Source organism: Felis catus, chromosome A1 (assembly GCF_018350175.1).
Source record: "Felis catus isolate Fca126 chromosome A1, F.catus_Fca126_mat1.0, whole genome shotgun sequence".
Lineage (NCBI taxonomy): Eukaryota > Metazoa > Chordata > Mammalia > Carnivora > Felidae > Felis > Felis catus.
Window position 1 is genome coordinate 45,042,040 of NC_058368.1, and position 24,279 is coordinate 45,066,318.

Genomic DNA, 24,279 nt, shown 5'->3' on the forward strand with positions numbered 1-24,279 from the left:
ACTGAATAATTTTTTAAAAAGATACACTCATTATGTGTTGGTGTTCTCAATATCCTTTCATGAATTCTGTCATTCAAAGTTCAGAATACTGCTAACTATCTATGAATTTACTATCCTCCAATAGGAGTGAAAATTTTAGCATTCTCAAAAGTGAGCTTTCTAATATTATGGTAGTGTGTATTAATTTGTGCGTGTCAAGTCTAGACTTGAAATCAAAAATATTTTTTCCTTCTTTGGAGCAATAATCTTTGGAAAAATGGAGATTACCTTACTAGGTACTTCCTAGGCTAGGATGATTCTAGAGGGCAGAAAATAATGTCTTATATCATATGGAATTCATAGTGCCTAACACAGTGGCTATTATGGCATGGGAAATGAATAAACACTTTTTGAATTAATAATAATGGCCAATTGGGGGGTGACACTTCACAGTGAAGAAGAGAGCAAAAAATAAATATTTAAACAAAAGTACTATAAAACTATGTATGTTGTCATATAGTGTAAAAGCAAAGAGAATTACAAAGCAGTGGTTTCTAGAATATTTCAGTACTCTCATTTTTATTACAAAGGACTCTAAAACACTTAAAAAACAGCATGTATTTTGAAAATGCATTTTCAGAAAGACGCAATGAAATGCACAATATATTTAGAGATATTTTCCATTACATCTGTTAAAATTTATTTTAAAAGCCTTGGGACACCTGGGTGGCTCAGTTGGTTGAGTGTCCGACTTCGACTCGGGTCATGATCTCACAGTTTGTGGGTTCGAGCCCCTCATCAGGCTCTGTGCTGAACGCTTGCTCAGAGCCTGGAGCGTGCTTCAGATTCTGTGTCTCCTTCTCTCTCTGCCCCTCCCCCGCTCATACTTTATCTCACTCTGTTTCTCAAAAATAAATGAATGTAAAAATTAAAAAAAAATAAAAGCCTTCATATTTAAATTCAAAAATTTTATTTACATTACAAATAAAAGTATATATATATATATATATATGAATTCTATCCATGCATCATCCATCTATCCCCTCATTTATTCAAACACACACACACACACACACACACACGTATATACATGTTTTTCTTTTTTTACTAAGCACATTTTATGTACCAAGCCTTGCTCAAAGTGTTGAAGATGAAATGATTTATTTTGAAACTATGTGTATATTTAATTAACTTTCATTCTGAGATAGACAGAGTTTTGGAAATAAGGCTTTTAATAGTTGGTCTTGCAACTTTCACAAGCATTTTATAAAAAAATACAACTTACTCTACATTTGAGTATTCAAAATATATGATTCTTGATTAACCACAGAATTGCTCTTCAGGTGACCTAGTGGCTTTGCAAGTAAATGATAAAAATTGACAATTCACATAAATTTATTGTAGGAGTAGCCAGTATTCATAAATGTCTGTATATATTCAAAATCATTTCAAGTAGGAGAAATTCATTAGAAATACTTGCTTCAGTTGACAAATCACTTAAGTAATTTTACTTTCTCATACAAGTGGGAAACATAATGAGAAGTTAATGAGTAAATAAAGTAATTTAGAGATTACAAAAACTAGTATTGGCATTGAGCTGTGAGGAATTAAGAGAAATCCTGGTGCAGTAAGTAAATTCCTGATAGTGTGAGTGAAACAACAAATTTACTAAGAATATTACAAACTATTTTCCCAGTTATAAAACTTGCCCTTTAATATTTATTGAACCATGTAAATGGAATTTACATATATTAACCACCATATATACTGCATTATGAGACATCATTGTGTTTTTATTTGTAGTAAAATTTTAGTCAAATGAAGAAAGTATGTCCAAGTGCCGGTTTTGCATGAGAATGTTAATTCTATTTCATCATAAATTTTTTTTAAAAAACTTAATTTGCTTTGTTTTCAATAAACAAACATTCCTTCGCTTACTAAAGTTGTTTGAATGAATAGAATGGACTACTAAAACAATTTACATTACAGGATAGATTTGAAATTTCCGCTTTCTAGATTCTTGCCTGAGGAGTTGAAGACTGACGTTTACATCCAATAGAACAAGCTTACCGGAAGACTCATTCATTATTTCTGATCTACTGCTACATATCTATACTTCTATATAAGCACTGAAAATCCAGAGTATGGATTTCTGACACTCACAAAAATGCCTAGCCATGCAGATTATTTGAAACCACAGGATATTTCAATCAATCAATCAACTAACATTGAGAATTGGCTGTGTACTTAGCCCTGTGCAGTGAAGGGTATAAGGACTTATCTTGGTAGAAAACACACACAAAAAGAAAGATTTCAAATTTTGATTATCCCACAACATAAGATGCTTTAAACATTTTTCAAATTCTTATAATGTACATACAGCTTTTGCAGCTACGTTTTCATAATTAGTTTACTTGCCTGTTTTCCAAACATGCAAAAAGAGGCATAGAGAGGCCGACGTGGCAATCACACAATTATCTAGACTCCTAGAAAGCCATGCCTGAGTCTATTTCTTTGGTTAACAAGAGAGAATTTTATAGGTTATAGAGAGTTGTAAAATTTCAACTTTCATATGCAACATAACTCCTAAAGTTGCCTACTTCCTTCACATTAGATTGTGTTTCACTAACCCCTTTTAAAGCTTCTTTTCCTTTGCTGTAGGTAGTGTTTTCTAATAAAGCCATAGAAGAAAGCAGTGACTGCAGCCTGAATTAATCATTTCCTATTCAAACTCATAGTGTGTGCATACGTATGTGTGGTAATATACCTATATACATGCATGAACACACACGAGGTGTGAAAGGGACTCAAGTCGTACAGAATAATATTGTCCATGACATTGAAATGAAAACAAATAGTTTGACGTTTATTTCTTTTTGACAGACAGTAGGTCAGCTTATGTGGTTAATAACATTTATTAAATATTAAAACATACTTTTGGAACTGTAAATGTAGCCAATGTACAGAAAGTATTGAATTCCATACAATCGCAATTTTTAAACTGTTGTTTTATTAGTGCCACTGACAGTATGACAGTTTAGGAGGTGTCACTGACACATAACAACCTCTAAAATGTATTCTTTCAAAAGGGTATTTGAACAGAAGACAAAGGAGAACAGAATTTCAAAATGTAGGTGGTAAATAGTTCAACGATGTCAGATAAGTTCAGGAGAATTACAATTTAAAAAATGAACTTACCAATAAGAAGATACCTATTCATGTTCTTCAGTAAAACAAGGAATTTAAGTAACTTGACTTTTAGTTAGATCAAGACTGCCCAATATTGAAATAACTAAATTTCTAATAATGAGTTAGGCTGTTAGGTGGAAATGATTAAATATTTGACTTAGTGTTATGAAATTGTTGGAATCTATTCAATCATGAAACAAATTATTATTGAGCACATGTTACATGCCTATAACGTGCACTGTGAATGGGGGTTCTCACTGTCCACACAGAGCTTTTACTTTATTTGTGGACAAAAACTATAAACAACTAAATGAACAAAACCTACACAAAACACTTCAAGTGATCAATGCGGTGAGATCACAAATGGCATTGCACAGACAGTTCTCTTCACAGAATTCTTAGAAAAGCACTCCCCCACTAATCTGACATTAGAACCCATCCAAACAACAGAACATATATACATGGCTCGTGGATGAAGAGAGTAAACACAAAACACAAGAAAACAACATAAGAGGAGGAAGAAGAGCAAACCAGAGAGAAAATGACTGCTGAAAGTCACTGAAGTGCAAAAAGCATGGGATATTGGAGGAACAGAAAGATGGCTGTTAGTGAGTGGGTGTGGAAGAGAGGGCGAGAGATGGTGTAATTCACAGTATAGAGTTTCAACTTTAATTGTACTGTGCTGGAAAATTAGTGAAGGGTTTTAAACAGGGAGATGATATATAATTTAAGATTTTTCTAAAGTCACCTTGATTAGATTGGAAAAATGCAAAAATCAAAAGAAAGAGATAGATCATCGAGGAATATCTTCTTCCCCAACAGAAGACTTAAAAATGTAGACAAAGATAATTCAGTAATAAGCTTTAGAAATAAGAAACCAGGCAGTTTCATACTTGCTTTCATATAGTAATGCCATCTTAATTTAATTTAGGAATTGTATAAGAAATGGTATTTTTTTAAATGACAAATTACAGTGCCGGGTTTTGTATTTTATTTTAAAAAAAAATTTTTTTTTCAACATTTATTTATTTTTGGGACAGAGAGAGACAGAGCGTGAACAGGGGAGGGGCAGAGAGAGAGGGAGACACAGAATCGGAAACAGGCTCCAGGCTCTGAGCCATCAGCCCAGAGCCCGACGCGGGGCTGAACTCACGGACCGCGAGATCGTGACCTGGCTGAAGTCGGACGCTTAACCGACTGCGCCACCCAGGCGCCCCATGTATTTTTAAAGAACTTTAACATGTTATCTCATTTTATACATTGCGATGGTTTTCAAGAAGAAAATAGGGCTCTAAGCTCTGATAGTAAAGGTGAGACCTGATGCACAAGGAAAAGCAAACCATGGGGAAAATAAGAAAAAAAAAAAAATGTTAGATGCAAATACCCAGGGTGTGGAGACTGCTTGGCATATTGAATGAACTGAAAGGATATTGTGGGGAGAAGTAATTTTGAAAGAAAGGAGAGGTGGTTAGTACTCTTTTCTAGATCATTAACCTAAAGGCTAAAACAATGATGTAATCTGTACAAATTTTTGTATTAGTCTCCAGCATTTTCACAATTCAGACACAGATCTTTTGAAAGTCCCATACCACACTGATCCTTTCCTGAAAAATATTGAGGTGAAGTATCATAACCAATGATACTGTATCCCAAGTAAAACTGTAGATTTTAAACCTATGTCATCAATGTAGAAGGTCCATAGACATGTATCTCAGTAATTGTATCTGAGTAATCTCTAAAATTTTACTCTTCCATCAGTCTAGCACCAATTACTTTGAGAATTAACTCAATTTTATTACCATCTACTCACCTAGTACTCTGCATTTAACCTACAGTTTTCACAATTTTTCTAACATTAAGAATAAATAATCCATTTTACCCTATGATTTAATTTCAGAAAGTTACATGGTTCCGAATAATACAGGATTGTAAATACCCAAGAAATCCTGAAACTTAATAAACATTTGATAATGTCTATTATCTACTTTATTAGAATCTACATCAATATTAGCTCAGATGACAAAGAAAAAAAAAGATACACAATGAATTAGAAACTCTCCATAAGTCTAAAATGGCATATCTTTTAGAGTATATAAATAAAAACAAAATATCTGCACATTTTTATAAAACTGTGACATCTATCATTTGGGATTCTTCCAAAAATATTTATTTATTTATTCTGGGAGAGAGAGAGAGAGAGAGAGCGAGCAAGTAGGGGTGAGGCAGAGAGACAGGGAGAGAGAGAATCCCAAGAAGGTTCTGCAATGTCAGCACAGAGCCTAAAGTGGGACTGGATCCCACGAACTGAGACATCATGACCTGAGCCAAAATCAAGAGTCTTAACCTACTGGGATCCCTGGGATACTTTCAAAACAGTATATAGACAAAAATAGGATTGGAGAAAGTCCAGAAGGTAGAAACTGAGACAACAAAGGGATCAAGGAAAAGCCTCAGGAGGAGAGATATGTTCATGGATCTTCAATCCTGACTATATGAGAGGAGCATGATCAAAATCTATTCAAACTAAAATGACACAGATAGAGCTTCCTTGTGGGGCAACAAGATCTGGATTTGAATTCCAGCACTGGCACGTATTAACTATGTCAACTTGACACAGTTTCAAAACCTCTTAGAGACTCTGTTTCCTAATCTACAAAATGATTTTGGCAAAAATAAATTAAATTACATTTTTTATCATAGGGCCCAACATATAGAAGATATTCAACAAATATTAATATTCGTCTTTCTATATACTTTATCTAAATTGAGATGGTTCAAATAAATGCACTACTATTTAATATATAGAGTATGAAACTTAGTCAAGAGGTAAATTATGAAAATCAGATATTATAGATGAAAAATATGACTGCTGTTTAAATATTAAGATAACACATCGATATCCATGAGTTATAAGGAGAAATTGGATATTTTGTAGTTGACTTTAAAGAATAATCATGTACTTAACAATAGGGTCTTTAATAGCAGATTATTATATTGATTGATTAATGATGAAGTATGACAAGATTTATGTTATTAAAATTTTGTTCATTGATCATAGTTATAAGAGTGAATCTTGAGAGTGATTGTGAAGAATGTTCAAAGTTTCATTTGCTATTGAAAATGTTACTAATTTTTAATGTTGGAGCACCCCATATTTGCTTTATGTGACCTGCACAAAGGATCACTCCGGGAAGTCAGTGGCCAGATGGTAAAGGCTCAAACACTGTCATTCTCCTGTACTTGGGGAGGTCTGAAGATGCAACTGACAGGTAATAACCCTATAGTCTGAGGGACACAAATGACAATCATTTGGGTACCAGAAGAGGTTCCGAATATATTATGTTAAACCAATAAAAATTCATCACTTAATAATGGGGAATACATATCAAAAAGTGAAGCCTAGGGAGAAAGAAGTTATTAGCACATAGAAAATCCTTCTCATAATAAATATTTAACTCAGTGCCTGAGGTTGTCACTAAGGATCCCACTTTGCTGAATTCTTATATTTATTTAAGATCACAATATTTAAAGAATATATAATTTCAGTTATTTGCAATTTGCACTCAAATTGCTGAAATGTCATCTGAGTATGCTAAAGACAAGAGGTAGGCATTTTGAAAATAAGATTTTCTTTGATAAAATGCAAACAGAATTGAATTTATTTCATTAATTTGGTTTGTAAGAAACATATTTAGAGACACACTTAAATCCAGTAAAAAGCATTTGTTGTTGAATTTCATGTATCATTTCTGTTCCTATTCTTTCCTTCGCATTTAAAGAAGATATAAATAACATATTTTTCCCATATGATTTTCTGCTTTTGTACATTAGCAAGTAACCACCATTTCCCAAAGAAGTGTTGGTAGGGGGTTTCAGCTCTTTCCTTTCCAAGACATTAAATAATTTATAATGTTTTCTGTTTCATACTAGTGTCAAACCCTGTTCTAGATGCTTTATTGGAGCTTACATCCAAGTGGGAAAAGACAAACAAGCAAATAAATAAGTAAACAATGTCATGGGGATTTAATTATTATGTAGAAAAAATGAAGCAAGCAAAGGACTAGAGAATTCTGAGGGAGCAGCAACAATTATTTTAGATAATATGGTTAGAGAAAGTCTCTCTGATCAAAAGACATTTGAGAAGAGGCCTGAATAAAGAGGTGGGAGGGAAGGAGGGAGTCTCGCAGTTACCAGGGCAATAGTTATCAGGGCAGAAGGAAGGCAAGTGAAAAGGCTCCAAGGCATGTGTTTGGCATGTTAGAGCAACAATAAATGGGGTAGAAAAATAATTAAAAGGATGACTCAATTAACTGTTGTCCCTAGTGACAGAAAATCTCAGCAACACCATCTCCTTGTTTTGTTTTTGTTTTTGTTGTTTGTTATTCCCCCCAACCTCCTCCCAGAATCTGCCTTTCCCAAAGCCTTGCCATCTCATTCAGTTCATTTTTCTCCTACCATTATTGGGCTGAAATTATATTGCTGCCATCTACCTTCCTAATCTAATGGTGGGCTAGCTTTAAAACCGAGTTCCCTTAGGTTCTCGTTACTCTGCCTTCAGCATGTGCTGTGGTTGCTAATAAAACAGGTTTATATATTTGTAGGCACATACATATGGTTTACCTGCATGGCTGATAAAGCTATTCCATTTCATTTATAATATTTTTGAATTTCTTATTTATCCTCTTGATGTTAAATTCATGTACCAAACTGGACTTTCTGCTTGTTTTTGTTGTTGTTTGCTTGTTTGGGTATTTTTGCATTCTTTCACTTTAATTCACTGGTGTGCTCTAAAGTCACCTAATTTTTTTTCAGCTCAATGTTGTATTTTTTTTTCACATGTATTTTATACCCTCCTCTTAGTAAATCAATTAGACAAAGTTGTAAATTATGGGTGTTTCATTCACAGCTAAACTTTCAGAGCAAACACTGCCAAATTACACTAATTTTTTCAAACTACCTAACTCATTAAATTGTTCCCTACCTTTGTATCCTCTGCTTTCCTGTCAATTGAAACCATATGCAAAAATAGAAAGAGGGGTGTAAGAAGGTCTTATGTACCCATCACCTGAATTCATTATCCATTCATGGATCTTTTTTCACATTTACTTCCATTTACATTATCCACCTGCTCTCCTGTGGATTATTTTTAAGCAAATCCCATACATTATATTATTTTATGTGCAAATATCTATCAATATACATCTAAAGATCTCACTTACATATGGAATCTAAATCTAAAAAAAAAAATAACCGTGAGATCACAGATACACAGAATAATAGATTGGTGGTTGCCAGAGGCAGGGGGGTGGGGCATGGTCAAAATGGGTGAAGGGGGTCAAGAGATAAAAAAATCCAGGTATAAAATAAATATATTCTGGGGATGTAATGTGGAGCATGGAAACTATGTTAATAATATTACACTGCATATTTGAAAGTTGCTAAGAGGAATAAATCTTAAAAGTTCTCATCACAAGAAAAAAATTATGTGTGGTGATGAGTGTTAACTATACTTATTATGGTGATCATTTCACAATATATACAAATATGAAATCATTATGTCGTACACCTGAAACTAGTATAATATTATCTGTCAACTATACTTCAACAAAAAATAATAAATTAAATACCATTATCAAGCAAAAAAAAACACAGTATCTCCATAATATCATCACATATTCAATGAGTACTCAAATCAATTCATATGCTAGGGTTTTTTGGTTTGAATTGGGACTTGAGTAAGGGTCATATCATTTTTAGTTTTAATATTGATGCTCATATTTTAAATTCCTAAGATCCATATTTTACAAAAGATTTAGACATTAATTATGTTTATTTACTATTATTTTTTGTTATCTTGTTTCCTTAAAAGTCTGTTCTTTGGTTGATATTTTGTCTTTTAGGTGGTTTTGATTTTTCTGAAATTTCGGTGATGTGATGTCTGGTTGTATGCTCAGTTGTCAAATGATGTCTCATTGGTTCAAGAATCCCTGTTTGTCTGTCAATCAGCTGCAGATATTGATTCCAGACATACCTCCATTGATGTAGGGTAGGGTGGGGTATGCTGCTTTTTATGGTGTGCAGGTGATTTCTGAGTTTCAGGGCTCCACATTCCTTCTAGACATTACTCATTATTGGAATACTTTCCTGCCCTACTCCCAAACCCAACTCTTGAGAGGAGGTGTGGGGACAAATGGAGAGAAGGCACAAATATGGCTACTTTCTTTAGCTGAGGACAAGTGATGTAAAGAGAAGAGGAAGGGGCCAAATCTTCTAGTTTTATTAGTTCAAGTTCATAATTAGTCATCCTGATAATTATATGAAGGACTTCTCTGGGTTTATTTCATCTTTTCAGTATGTGCTTGAAGAATACCTAGAAGTACCCCTACCACACACTATTATACAGTCCTACAAGTGTTAAGATCTGTTTGTCTCTGCTCATGGTAAGCTCATCCTCTTTCTGCATTTTGAGTATTTCTCAGTTTATTTCCCGTTCATGATACTTTGTAAGCACAGTGATAGATGTGCATGCATAAATACAAAGACGCATGTTTTATAGATATATTTATATGTCTATCTATATCTTCATAATTTTCTATCACTCTCTTATTGCATAAAAGGAATGCTACATACATCATTCCCTCTGAGTCACGGTAGGACAAAATGCAACACAGCACTCAATCTTATCTATTGATTCAATACATTGGTCATTTATTTCCAACCTTAAATTAAGTTATGCTAATTAATATATATAATCTCTCTGTGTATATCTATTAACTACCTACCTACCTACCTACCTATTGAGCAAGTTTAAAATCCAAAACTAAAATTTGAAAAAAATCCAAGTTGTATAATTTAATAATTTATCTCCTTTATGTCATCTAATTCTATCAATTAGATATGCATCAACTCAAAATAGTTATGACCTAATGAGACAAAAATTGTTCAAGGTAGGAAATCTATATTCTATTAGCTTTGTCATTTATTACTAGGTGTTCTTTAATAAGTGAGGTCAAAATTAAACTCTTATTATGAACATTTCCAATCATGAAAAGATGTTGATAATGTCCTTTACTCAAGTCTTAATTATTAAATTCACAGACAAGAGTATAGGGAATTATCCATGCAAATAGTCATAACAAATTAATTCTGTATTACAGAATTAAACTAATATATAAAGGTATGTGAATGTTAAAGTTTATAAACATGATTTCTATGATATTAATTTTAGAAGAGGAATTTTAAAGGTACTGGGAATATTGATATCAGGAAACAGATGAAAAAGAGAAATTCCTGATGTCACCTCCCCCAACATACACTTGCACTAAATATCTGAAAGCCTAGCATATGAAAATAAACATGATTTTCACCTTGCTTCAAAGAGCAATTTAAAATTTTGTGGAGTTAAAAATTTTATAGAGTGCACACTTCAAGTCATTAACAATAACTTATTAAAAATACTGCCAAATAATGAAATATTTTTTTATTAAGTAGTGAGTTTGAGATTTTAGTCATCCAACAAGAGGCTAAATTGTCACAGGGCTATTTCACTGGACATAGAATTCTTGATTTAGGAGAATGTGTGTTGGTAGGTGGGTGAGCTGTCATTCATACCCTTTAAGATACTTTGATTTCATGTGGTTATATTTTATTAAATTCCATATAAATTATGCTAGGGGCAAGTCAGTATTGAAAAATGTTTGTAAAAGGTTACCATTAATTGAGAAACTGCCTTTTATCCTATTTTTGCTTATATCATTTTACAAATTCAGACTTTTAAAAGGTGATCTACCCGACAGCTTTTTCTTTCATTTCATAGATCCACTAATTGCTTTGTTGCCTGTTCTAATGGTTATTAAGTAAAAATGGGCATCTGGAAGAACACAGCTGGGGTCCACTTTACCAAGATTCTTTTTATCTGTTGGGTAGCTACATGACGTTCATACCCACTGTTCTCTCTGCACATTAGTGCTCCATAACTGTCTTTTACAATTGAATTCATTTGCTTCCTTCACTTGATGCTATTGAAGGAATAAAAAACTCTTAGGCTGTGCTTGTACCAAGGAGGAGAGGGTAGGTGGTGGTGGTGATAGTGAAAATAAACACCTTACTTTAGAAGGAACATTAAAATTTATGGGCCCATTTAATCTGTATTGACTTGAATATAAATATGAAAAAGCATGAATCGCAATAGTAAATTCCAAAGATTCAGACCTATTGATTCAGACAGAAATTCATAACTCAAAGGGCTAACATTTATATACTGTAACAAGTGTTACCAATTGGCATAGTTTTCCTTGTTGCAAAAATTCACTCATGAATAGTGTTTTTTCATTCTAATATTGAGATTCTCTTTCCCAATGCCATAAAAGTCTTATGTTCATATACTTCTTTCAGATATCTAGGGCATTTGTATATGAAATAGTGCCTTAAAAGGATACATTTGGCCCCAAGAAACAGTTCATAGGCCTGTTTAGATTACCTTTTTTCCCCACTCAATACATTATGTTTTAGAAAGTCAAATGTATCACATATGCCCATATATGAAACTTTATCACAGTTATTGATTTAAAATGTATCAGTGATTTTCAAAATAAAGGTTTACCTGAAAGGTCACGATGCTGTTAATAGAGGTAAAAATGTTACCATACTTGGATTGTAAATTGTCGGATTAAAAAGATAAAGCCAGTGCTTGTAACTTACTTTGTGTATGTGTAACTATGACTTTGTGCATACAGAGTACACTGTCATTAATATAGGGAATGTGCAAATATTTCTCTCTTGGAAACACTCAGTTTTTCTTTATTAATAGTATTTCCTCTGTGGATATATACCCAAGATGAATATCCCCTTTATACAATGTACTTAATATAAGAAAATGAAATAAATTTGTTAGACATAACTTTTTCAGATTTCTTTACCTGAGAAAATCTATAATTATATGTAGTCTTTTATATAATAAGTGAATTATGTTAAAATTTTTAAGTGCATTAGATGTTTAAAATACATTTAAAATGTTCTTATTGTCAGAATTACTTTAGTAATATATTCAGACTTGCAAAATATTTTCTATGTATATCCTTAGTGTTTCCCTGAATTATCTCTCTCCTTTAATCACGTAGCTTTGCAAACACCCCATAATGACAAAATGCCTAGAGTGCGTGTATAAAAAGTTGACGTGGTGGAGCGTCTGGGTGGCTCAGTTGGGCAGTTAAGCGAATGAGTTCAACTTGGGTCATGATCTTGTGGTTCCTGAGTTCGAGCCCTAAGGCGGACTTTGTGCTGAGAGCTCAGGGCATGGAGCCTGTTTCAGATTCTGCGTCATCCTCTCTCTCTGCTGTTCCCCTGCTTGTCCTTGCTCTCTCTCTCTCTCTCCCTCCCTCAAAAATAAATAAACATTAAAAAAAACTGATTTGCCATTAAAAAAAGTTGAAGTAGTGAGAAGAGAGTGGAGCAGAATCAAGCTGCAGATAAGGTAAGAACGTCAAGATGTGCTCACTGATAGGGGCACCTGGGTGGCTCAGTCGGTTAAGCATCCAACTTCAGCTCAGGTCATGATCTCACAGTTTGTGAGTTCAAGCCCAGCATCAGGCTCTGTGCTGGCATCTCGGAGCCTGGAGCCTGAAGCCTGGAGCCTGGAGCCTGCTTTGGATTCTGTGTCTCCTCTCTCGGCCCCTTCCCGACTTGTGCTCTGTCTCTGCCTCTCAAAAATAAATAAATGTAATAAAAAAAAAAACTTAAGATGTGCTCACAGATAATGGCAAAGTGCATGGTCATTAGTGCCTACACACATACACTCATGCACAAATGAAGACAATGGATCAGCCGTACATTAGTTGACTCATGCTCAGTGATCACAATTTGTGTTGGATCAAAAGACATTAAACAAGCTAGAGCTTAAGTTCAACATTTGAAGTGTGGGTTTTGTCCCCAGTCTACTTGAAAATATCTAAACTTTACTAAGTACCAAGATGTCATCACATGAAGAAAGAGAGTGACATTCTTAGAGGAAAAGATGTAACCAGACACAAACGCCAAGATACTAAACCTGCTTCATTTTTTAAAATTACATGTGAAGCCAGCATTACCTTGATTCCAAAATGATACAAAGACCCCACTAAAAAGAATAATTACAGGACAATATCCCTGATGAACGTGGATGCAGAAATTCTCAACAAGATATTAGCAAAACAAGTTCAACAGCATATGAAAAGAGTTATTCACTATGATCAAGTGGGATTTATTCCTGGGCTGCAGGCCTGTTCAGTATTTGCAAACGAATCGCCACGACACACGACATTAATAAAAGAAAGGATAAGAACCATATGATCCTGTCAATAGATGCAGAAAAAGCACTCGGCAAAATACTGCACCCATTCTTGACAAAAACCCTCAACAAAGTAGGGTTAGATGACACATACTTCAACATCATAAAGGTCATATATGAAAGACCCAAAGCTAACACCATCCTCAATGGGGAAAAAGTCAGAGCCTTTCCCCTATGGTCAGGAACAGGACAAAGATGCCCACTCTCACCATTACTATTACTATTAACATTAACATAGTACCGGAAGTCTTAGCTTCAGCAATCAGACAAAAAAAAAAAAAAAGAAAGAAATAAAGGGTATACAAATCAATGAGGAAGAAGACAGACTTTCACTATTTGCAGATGACATGATATTCTATGTAGAAAACCTGAAACATTCCACCAAAAATTGTTAGAATGAATACATGAATTCAGCCAAGTCATAGAATATAAAATCAATGTGTACAAATCTGTTGCATTTCTATACACCAATAGCGAAGCAGCAGAAAAAGAAATCAAGGAATAAATCTCATTTATTACTGCATCAAAAGCAATAAGATACTGAAGAATAAACCTGACTAAAGAGATAAAGAGATAAACTATAGAAGACATATGAAAGATATTGAAAAGGACACAAAGCAATGGAAAAGCATGGGCACCTGGGTGGCTCAGTCAGTTAAGCATCTGACTTCGGCTCAGGTCATGATGTCACAGTTTGTGAGTTCAAGTCCCATTTCGGGCTCTGTGTTGACAGCTCAAAGCCTGGATCATGCTTCGAATTCTGTAATTCTGTGTCTCCCTCTCTCTGTGCCTCCCCTGCTCATGCTCTGTCTCTCTGTCTGTCTCTCTGTGTCTCAAAAATAAACATTAAAAAAAAAGGAAATGGAAAAGCACTCCATGCTCATGGATTGAAAGAACAAACATTGTTAAAATGTCCATACTACCCAAAGCAATCTACACATTTAATGCAATCCCTATCAAAATACCACCAGCATTCTTTGGAAAGCTAGATCAAACCACCCTAAAATTTGTATGGAACCACAAAAGACTCTGAACAGCCAAATCTATCCTGAAAAAGAAAAAAACAAAACTGGATGAATCACAATTCCAGATTCTAAACTATATTGCAAAGATGCAGTCATCAAGACAGTATTGTACTGGTACAGAAATAGATGCATAGTCAATGGAACCGAATAGAAAGCTTGGAAATGGACCCACAACTATATGGTCAACTCATCTTTGACAAAGCAGGAAAGAATATCCAATGGAAAAAAGATAGTCTCTTCAACAAACAGTGTTGGGAAAACTGGATGGTGACATGCAGAATGAAACTGGACCACTTTCTTACAACATACACAAAAATAAGTTCAAAAGGGATTAAAGACCTAACTGTGAGACAGGAAACCCTAAAAATCTTAGACAACACTGGCAGCAACCTCTTTGACCTTGGCCAGAGAAACTTCTGCTAAACGCATCACCCACCAAAGGCAAAGGAAACAAAAGCAAACATGAACTATTAGGACCTCATGAATTAAAAAAAAAATTCTGCACAGCAAGGGAAACAGTCAACAAAACTTATGGAATGGGAGAAGACTTTTGCAAATGACATAGCTGATAAAGGGTTAGTATCCAAAATCTATAAAGTACTTATCAAACTCAACACCCCAAAAACAAACAACCCAGTTAAGAAATAGGCAGAAGACATGAATAGACACTTCTCCAAAGAAGACCTACAGATAGCTAACAGACACATGAAAAGATGCTCAACATCACTCATCATCAGAGAAATACAAATCAAAACCATGATAAGATACCACCTCACACCTGTCAGAATGTCTAAAATTAACAACACAAGAAGCAACAAGTATTGGCAAGGATGTGGAGAAAGGGAACCTACTGGCACTGCTGGTAGGACTGCAAACTGGTGCAGTTACTCTGGAGAACAGTATGGAATTTCCTCAAAAAACTAAAAAAATATAACTATCCTATGATCCAGCAATTACACTATTAGGTATTATCCAAAGGATACAAAACTACAGATTTGAAGGGGTGCATGCATCCCAGTGTTTATAGCAGAATTATCATCAATAGCCAAACTATGGAGAGAGCTCAAATATCCTTCCACTGATGAATAGATAAATAATACGTGGTGCACACACACACACACACACACACACACACACACACACAGGCACACACAGACACACACACACACACACAATGGAATGCCACTCAGCATCAAAAAACTGAAATCTTGCCATTTGCCATGATGTGGATGGAGCCATAATGTATTATGCTAAGCAAAATAAGTCAATCAGAGAAAGACAAATACCATATGATTTCACTTGTATGTGGAATTAAGAAAGAAAATAGATGAACATATGGGAAGTAGGGTGAAAGAGAAGAAAGGGAAACAAACCATAAAAGGCTCTTAATGATAGAGAACAAACTGAGGGTTGATGGAGGAAGATGCATGGTAAATGGGCTAGATGGGTGATGGGTATTAAGAAGAGCACTTGTGGAGCACCTGGGTGATCCAATAGGTTAAACGTCCAACTTCATCTCAGGTCATGATCTCACGGTCCGTGGGTTTGAGCCCTGTATCGGGCTCTGTGCTAACAGCTCAGAGCCTGGAGCCTTCTTCGGATTCTGTGCCTCCCTCTCTCTCTGCCCCTCCTCTGCTGCACTTTGTCTCTCTCTCTCTCTGTCTCTCTCTCTCTCTCTCTCTGTCTCTCTCTCTCAAAAATAAATAAAAATTAAAAAAAAAGAAGAAGGGCACTGTGATGAGCATTGGGTGTTGTATGTAAGTGATGAATCACTGAATTCTACTTCTGAAACCAATATCGTACTGTATATTAAATAAAATATACATTAAAATAAATTAAAATACATTAAAAATTACATGCAGATATAATTCCATTGTAGACGCCCACATTTTTCAGCTTTGAATCTTTACATACTGTGTCAGGCAGATCCAGCCAAAAATAAATAACTCTTTACTTAATTTGAATTTCAAATTAGGATTTAGTTTGTGTGTGTAGTAAAATGTTAAACTTGAAATCCAGATTATATAGAAATGGGTAAAAACCTTATAATACCAGAAGTTTATATTTATATACCAAGAATAAGGCTTGGAGAATATAAAGTATACCTGGAGGATCAATATGCAAACTTCATTTTGATAAAGTCTTTTGCAGGGAGAATGTATGATGTGGAAATGCGTGATATGATGTAGGGAAATCACTTCCTACAAGAAATGGGGAAGACCATGTAGATACTGAGAGTGGGTTTGAATTGGGGGGGGGGATGGGCATGTGATGTGAAGAAACAAAAATGTTTAGGAATATTGAAACAAGTATTCTGGCTTCCTTTTTACAATCCAAATCTCAGGGGGATCAGGAGGAAATTAATCTAGATAGATGTGAGATAATCCAAGACTACTGACAAATGCTCTATTTTCCCCAACACAGAACATAGTTCATCTGTCTTGGGACCCCAGTGAGCAAGCAAAGTGAAGGACAACTTGTTGAAGGCATGGAGAAGACAGCAAAGCACACAAGTGATCCTCCCCCCACCAGACAGTATGTATCTAGACCTCTCATTTCAACTGTGGAGTGAATAAAGAGAACACACACTAACGGAGGGGAAACAGTACTTACTGGGATTTGAAAAATGAATTGACTGAATATCCCAAAGAGACTTTGGAAGTGACACCAAAGTGTACTGGGTGACTTTTCTTTGGCAATTTTTATCCTATTCCTAATGCATATCATTTCTTGCTGGACTCAGTACATGTATAGAAGTATGCACAGGCACCAATTTACGTTAAGCATGAATGATGTTCTAAGGAAAGGCAATACATGATATAGGAAATAGTTAAATGTTGGGGTTTTTTTCACATCTATATCACAGTGTATGCAAATTCATTCATTTCTCTCCATTTCCAAATCCCTAGTTCAAGCTACAAACATCTCTTACCTAAAATAATACTACAGTTGTCTCCTGAATTATTTCCTTGAACCAATTCTTCCCTCTCCAAATGTTAGGCAGGACTATATTCTCGAATTGCAAATATGACCCTTTTATTTCTCTCTCTTAGTATATAGAACAGAATCCCTGATGTGGCCTGCAGCTTCCTGCCAGTTCTGGCCTCTACTTGTTTTCCATCTCCTTTCACATTTTCACACAAGCTCTCTACACCCCTGGAATTAAACTGTTTTTTCTCCCCTAGGGCCTTTGGACTGCCTCTTTCTTCTGCATAAAACACTTTCCACCACTCACCTCTTGGTTCAGTTAATTCTTAGCATTAGAACCTCAGTGACAGGTATCATTTTTTCTTTTTTTTCCCCCATACATACTTTATTTTATTATTTTTTTAAATATATGAAATTTATTGTCAAATTGGTTTCCATACAACATCCAGTGCTCATCCCAACAGGTGCCCTCCTCAATACCCATCGCCCACCCTCCCCACCCTCCCACCCCCCATCAGCCCTTAATTTGTTCTCAGTTTTTAAGACTCTCTTATGCTTTGGCTCTCTCCCACTCTAACCTCTTATTTTTTTTTCCTTCCCCTCCCCCATGGGTTCCTGTTTCTCAGGATCCACATAAGAGTGAACACATATGGTATCTGTCTTTCTTTATATGGCTTATTTCACTTAACATAACACTCTCCAGTTCCATCCACGTTCCTACAAAGGGCCATATGTCATTCTTTCTCAATGCCACATAGTACTCCATTGTGTATATAAACCACAGTTTCTTTATCCATTTATCAGTTGATGGACATTTAGGTATCATTTTTTCATGAAAACATTCTCTGATCAACCCAGGCTAGCTCACATCCCCCACTCTGTGCTTTCACATGTCCCTCTGTGTTTCATTCATAACACTTTTGCAGTGTGTAATTATACACCTGTAATGTCATTTTTATTATTTCCCATCTCTCCTATGATCCGTAAACTCAGTGCAAGCTGGAACCTGCCCGTTTGTTTCACTATGCTATACCTAACTCCAGGCAGAGAGTATTAAACATAATAGGCACCAAAATATCTGTTAAGTCATTGTGTAAGTGCATAAGTGAATGAACATGTGAATACAGATATGCTAGTCTAAACATGTTTCTATAACACATACATCTATAGGAGTTCCTAACAAACAAGAAAGAGAATGATAATTGACCATTGCCAGAAATTATATCTGAGTAATATGGATGACTAACCACCACAAGTTACTCATCTCTTGCTTTGTTCTACAACATAAGACTTTATTCTAATGTATAAGACTTTGTTACAAAACTCATATCCCCAAATGACAGTAATTCTGGCACTTAGTTCATTTGTTCTCTTTTTTAATGTCAGACCAAAGAAAAATGTTATTGCTGTTCTGCAAATATCTAGAACAGCAAAAAATTCACTAAATTTATCCTGAGGCCAATGGGTAAAATACTATTTCACCTCATATCCCAACTTGTTTTACTTTTGGAAGGACGTGATTAGCCTACTACTTTGTTCCATGCTTCTATTTAACAAAAATATTTTTAGTTCCCCAGGGCTGCCATAACAAACTACCACAAACTGAGTGGCACACAACAAGAGAAATTTATTATTTTATGGTTGTGGAGGCTAGAAGCTCAGAATGAAGGTGTTACCAAAGCCATGGTTTTCCTAAACCACCAGGTGAGGATCCTTTTTTGCCCCTTCCAGCTTCTATCTGATAGCCCTGAGTGTCCCAGGCCTGGTACAAGGTGTTAAAGATTCATCAAGAAACACAATGGGGTGCCTGGGTGACTCAGTCAGTTAAGCATCTCACTCTTGATTTCGGCTCAGGTCATGATCTCATGGTTTGTGAGATCCAGCCCCACCTTGGGCTCTGTGCTGACACCACGGAGCCTGCTTGGGATTCTCTCTCTCTCCCTCTCTCTCTGGCTCTTCCCTGCTGTGCTTTGTTTATCTCTCAAAAGAAATAAATAAACTTTTTTAAAAAAGAAGAAGAAACACAACAGACACAAATATTTGGCATATCTTTTTCACAGTCAACAATAACACTCCCTATTTAAATATTTATCTATTTAAAACTTAATCACTAATATATCATGAGTTGGACGGCACAGGAGAGATGGGAGGGGAACATATCACATTTTATTCTAATATCAATTTACACTGTGTATACTTCTACAACTTTGTACACTATAACACTTATTATTTTATAGAAATAGCATTTTAACCTTTTATTGAAAATAACCTAAGAATTTGAATTCTTATTAATAATTTATATAATTGGTACCAAATAGTCATAATGGAAGATTCAGTTACTGAAGTTTTGAAAAGACTAATGGGGATACATGCCTGATTCAGGATCTGCCATGGTACCTACCAAACTCCCTTCCTAAGCAATGATAGCCATGAAATCACTGATTAATTTTGTTAGTTACATTTTTAAAAATACAGGATGGCTGCATACCTGGCATAAGTCTACCTTAAATTATATCTTGAACCATGGGAAGTACCTATCATGTTTGGTAAAAAATACCATTAGTCTGTTACTAATTCTTGGCTCCAAACTTATGATCTGTTGATTTGTTTGTTTGTTTGTTCATTTGTTTGTTTGTTTTTGATTTCTGAGACACTCCAGTGTCTGTTTATGATATTCTTTACTAGTCCCTCATTTGTCCCCACGTTTATATTGTTTTCTCTCATTGCCAGCTTCCAATGAGAGATTCACCATATTGGCTGCCACCCCACTCCCAATCAATACCTTAGCTGGACTCTGGGACTTCACTTATTTTTAATGTTCATTTATTTATTTTGAGAGAGAGAGAGAGTGCAGGGTTAGGACAGAAGGAAAGAGAGAGAATTGAGAATCTTAACCAGGCTCCATGCTCAGTAGGGAGCCTGATGAGGGGGCTCAGTCAACCTTGAGATCATGACATAAGCTGAAATCTAGAGTTGGACACTTAACTGAACCATCCAGGCACCCCTGGGAACTTCATTTTAAACAATCGTGGGGCACGTGGGTGTCTCAGTCAGTTGGGCATCCAGACTTCCACTCAGATCATGATCTCACGGTTCATTGGTTCAAGCCCTGTGTTGAACTGTGTCCGGACAGCTCAGAGCCTGGAGGCTACTTCAGATTCTGTGTCTCCGTCTCTCTCTGCTCCTCCCCTGTTCATGCTCTGTCTCTCTCTCTCTCTCAAAAATGAATAAACATTAAAAAAATTTTAAAAAAGGAAACAACCTTGACTCACCACTATCACTAGTGACTAGTGATATGATTTGTTATTAATTTTAGACACTTAATTACCCCATTTGCCTCTATTTACTAATTTAGGGATCAATTTGAGCATTGATTTTTCAATAAATTCTTCCAAAAATCTCAGTTTAGGTTTTTTGTTTTCTTCTGTGTATTCTCAAGTTTCATGAGCATTCCTCCAGTAGCACATCCAGGAAACAAAATTGCCTCCACCAATACACTTACAAGTTTTTAGTGTATCAGCCAGTATGAGCTATGCATTACTTATCTTATCCCCAATGGAAGAAGCTTAAATATAACTTATTTAAATGATTGAATGCTTTTTCTTTCTTTTTAAAGGTAGCTTCTTCTTGCTTCATTGAAAATGGTATATAATTATTGATAGTTAATAAATTCCTAACTCTATCATTATTTTTTTAATGAGAAGTTTTAGATATTTTCAAAGTTCGGGGTATTTTTATGTAGACATATTATAAATTATTATCTGCTGAAGTCTAAGCTCAGACAGTTCTCCCTGTACAAGAAAAAAACATACTCTCATTTTGAACTTAGCACTTAATAATTAAAACTACAGCACTTCATGACAAATGTTCTGATTGAAACAAGAAACAGTCACAGAACCTAATTATTACTTTGCACTAAGAGTGGGATTAGTGGTAGAAACTGATGAAAGTAATGTATGGCAAGTACATATTGACTCTATACTGTGTACCATATATGCTGAGTTGACATATAAACTTAAGCTATGGGCTTTGGACTTATTATTTCTATGTGGAAATTGTATTGATAATGAAATTACATAACTCGCTCTGTCAAACCATAAGCTCTTTATTTTTGTATTTACAGATCATCTTACATTGTTTCTGGAAGAAGTGTTCAATGACTTTGAAATTTTATTTTTATTATTTCAATCAAAATGTCCACTGAACTTCTTCAGTAAATAAGCCTGCTTCTATCTGAAAATACTTTTATCCTGCAATATACATTGACCAGTTGTGACAAATAGTACCAAAGTTTAGGGAACATACTTTGAACAATGTGTAGAATTACTAATTCACCCCCCCCTACATTTTTTCCCTCAGAATGTGGTTACCACAATACATGATCAGAAAGAAGACTGGGAAAGTTTTAAAGTCACTAATAAAAGTAATCCAATGGTTATGATGCTGTATATAAAACATCTTCACTTATATATAACTGAGAATTCCTCCTGATGCATATTTTATTATCCATGAGCATGATGTTTTAAAGAATAATTTGAACTACTTGAAATAATTTGAACACAAAGAAAAGAAGTAAAGTTAGTTCATCTTTGGTTAAGAACAACAGAAATATATATGTTCATTGGTGTAAGGGGGAAAAAGGCAATAATTTATTAAATGAATACATGAAGAAAGGAACAGGTAGAATTTCTAGGCTTGATGGACTAGAACTAGTAATCTACAGTTTCTATGGTAAGGTTTCCTCTCTCTCTCTCCCCTCCCCCACTCATGCTTTTTTAGTACTGCTTCATTCATCTTACTTACTACAGATTAGCTTTCTTTGTTTCTCTATGCCTTAGTGGAAAATGTCTCCATACCATTTTCCTAATTTAATACCTCCTAATATCTAACCCTGTTTTAATAATCCCAATTTTACATTCTGGGAAGTAAAGAAAAAAAAAAAGAGCTCAAGTGTCTCAACTCTCTCTATGAACTGGTCTCCCAGGACTGGGTTTCTATTTTACATCAAATTAACTATGGTCAGAGACAAGGTTATCAACTATGAACGGAATCATAGGGGGCCACTTCCTTTAGTTACTAAAGCAGATACATAGAGTCTCAGAACCAAAACATGTCTACTGAAATTATCAGCCTTGGCATAGATGAGCCATTTAATGGTGGTAGAAGGTTATATAATTAAATAAATGCACTATGCTGGACAGTACAAGACTATTTTTAATTAATATATACCTTTATATATATTTATTAATGTTTATTTATTATTGAGAGACAGAGAGACACAGGTGAGCAGGGGAGGGGTAGAGAGAGGAGGAGACACAGAATCCAAAGCAGGCTATGGGCTCTGAGCTGTCATTACAGAGCCTGACATGGGGCTCGAACTCACAAACTGCGAGATCATGATGTGAGCTGAAGTTGGTCGCCTAACCAACTGAGCCACCCAGGCACCCCGATGAATATATTCATCAATAAGTTGAGACACTTAGTAAGCTTCCTTATACATGACATCATCTTGCTCCATATCCTCAAGGATGCCCCAGTTTTTATAATATCTCTGGGTGAATCAGAAAAAGCTCCAATGTTCTTTTCTCTCAACTATTGAAAGACTATTGTAACAAATAGATTTTTGTTAGTTAAGACATGACCTCCTGGAAATATGTTGCAATATGTATTAAATCTACAATGTGTATGATGTGAACAGTATCACCTTACATGTTGTATAATGTGCAATTTGTACAATGATATGTGGCTATTTATAGATTCTTACTATGTATTTTGCACTTGAAGGATATTTGGTATAATTAAGGTATTTATAACTGTAAAATATTTTAATATTTCAAATACATTTTTGGAATTTTTTTAACTGTCTAGAACCTGTTATTTGCAGAATATAAAAAGAATGTAGTATTCCTTAAAATAAAGAAAACTTGTAAGGCCTTAACCAATTCTGGAAAAAATATATGTAGAATGTATAATTTTAACTCTCTTAAATTTACTGTATTATCATCACCTGCTCCAAACAAAAAAATGGTTATATTATATTCATTAATTCATCAAAATAGATCCTATTATGTTCCAAGGATTACTCTAGATGCTAGAAATTATAGGCAAATCCTGCTGCCTCATGCAGCTTACAAAGTAGAGGAAAAGAGAAAGACAAGTAAATTTTGTTTAAATCTTGAGTAATTACATAGAGTAATAAGTGTAAAGATAATTACATAAGGTTTTATGATAAATAATGCCAAAAGTTTATTTATTTTTTATTTTTTTAATGTTTATTTATTTTTGAGACAGAGAGAGAGCATGAATGGGGGAAGGGCAGAGAGAGAGAGAGGGAGACACAGAACCAGAAGCAGGCTCCAGGCTCTGAGCTGTTAGCACAGAGCCCCACGCGGGGCTCGAACTCATGGACCGTGAGATCATGACCTGAGCTAAAGTCGGACGCTTAACCGATGGAGCCACCCAGGCGCCCCGTAAAAGAGTTTAATTTGAATTGGACAGTTCCAGGAGTTCACTGTCAGGAGATAATCTTTAACCTGAGATTAAGAAACATTGGAGTTGAAAACTCTTGTGGAAAGGATATTCTCTTTATGGGAAATGCTGGTTATTAAATGTTACTTGTACTATATATAAGTGGCACAGTAAAATTACTGGCATGATTGAGTCCCCTGAATGTACTTAGTATCACACAGCATTGAGTATTTTTTTGTGTGCCTGTATGGTATGTATGTGTGTGTGAGAAATAAATATGAACAAAAACTTGTGATAAATTTATTTATAACTTGGGATTGTGTGTCTATTGTGCTTTGGGCTGAAACCTGGTCTTCCATAGTTCTC

At 35.0% G+C, this 24,279-nt stretch overlaps 1 long non-coding RNA gene across 2 annotated transcripts; it reads left to right on the forward strand.

Moving 5' to 3' along the window:
* Positions 1-3,608: 3,608 nt before the first annotated feature.
* On the forward strand, positions 3,609-22,749 carry LOC123384439. Of its 2 annotated transcripts, none has more exons than XR_006595523.1 (4): positions 3,609-3,776; positions 16,942-17,052; positions 19,015-19,149; positions 21,569-22,749. It is a non-coding gene; the product is annotated as an uncharacterized LOC123384439 (long non-coding RNA). The 2 variants fall into 2 exon arrangements; XR_006595524.1 differs by having other exon boundaries at positions 3,609-3,772.
* The last annotated feature ends 1,530 nt before the right edge of the window (positions 22,750-24,279 follow it).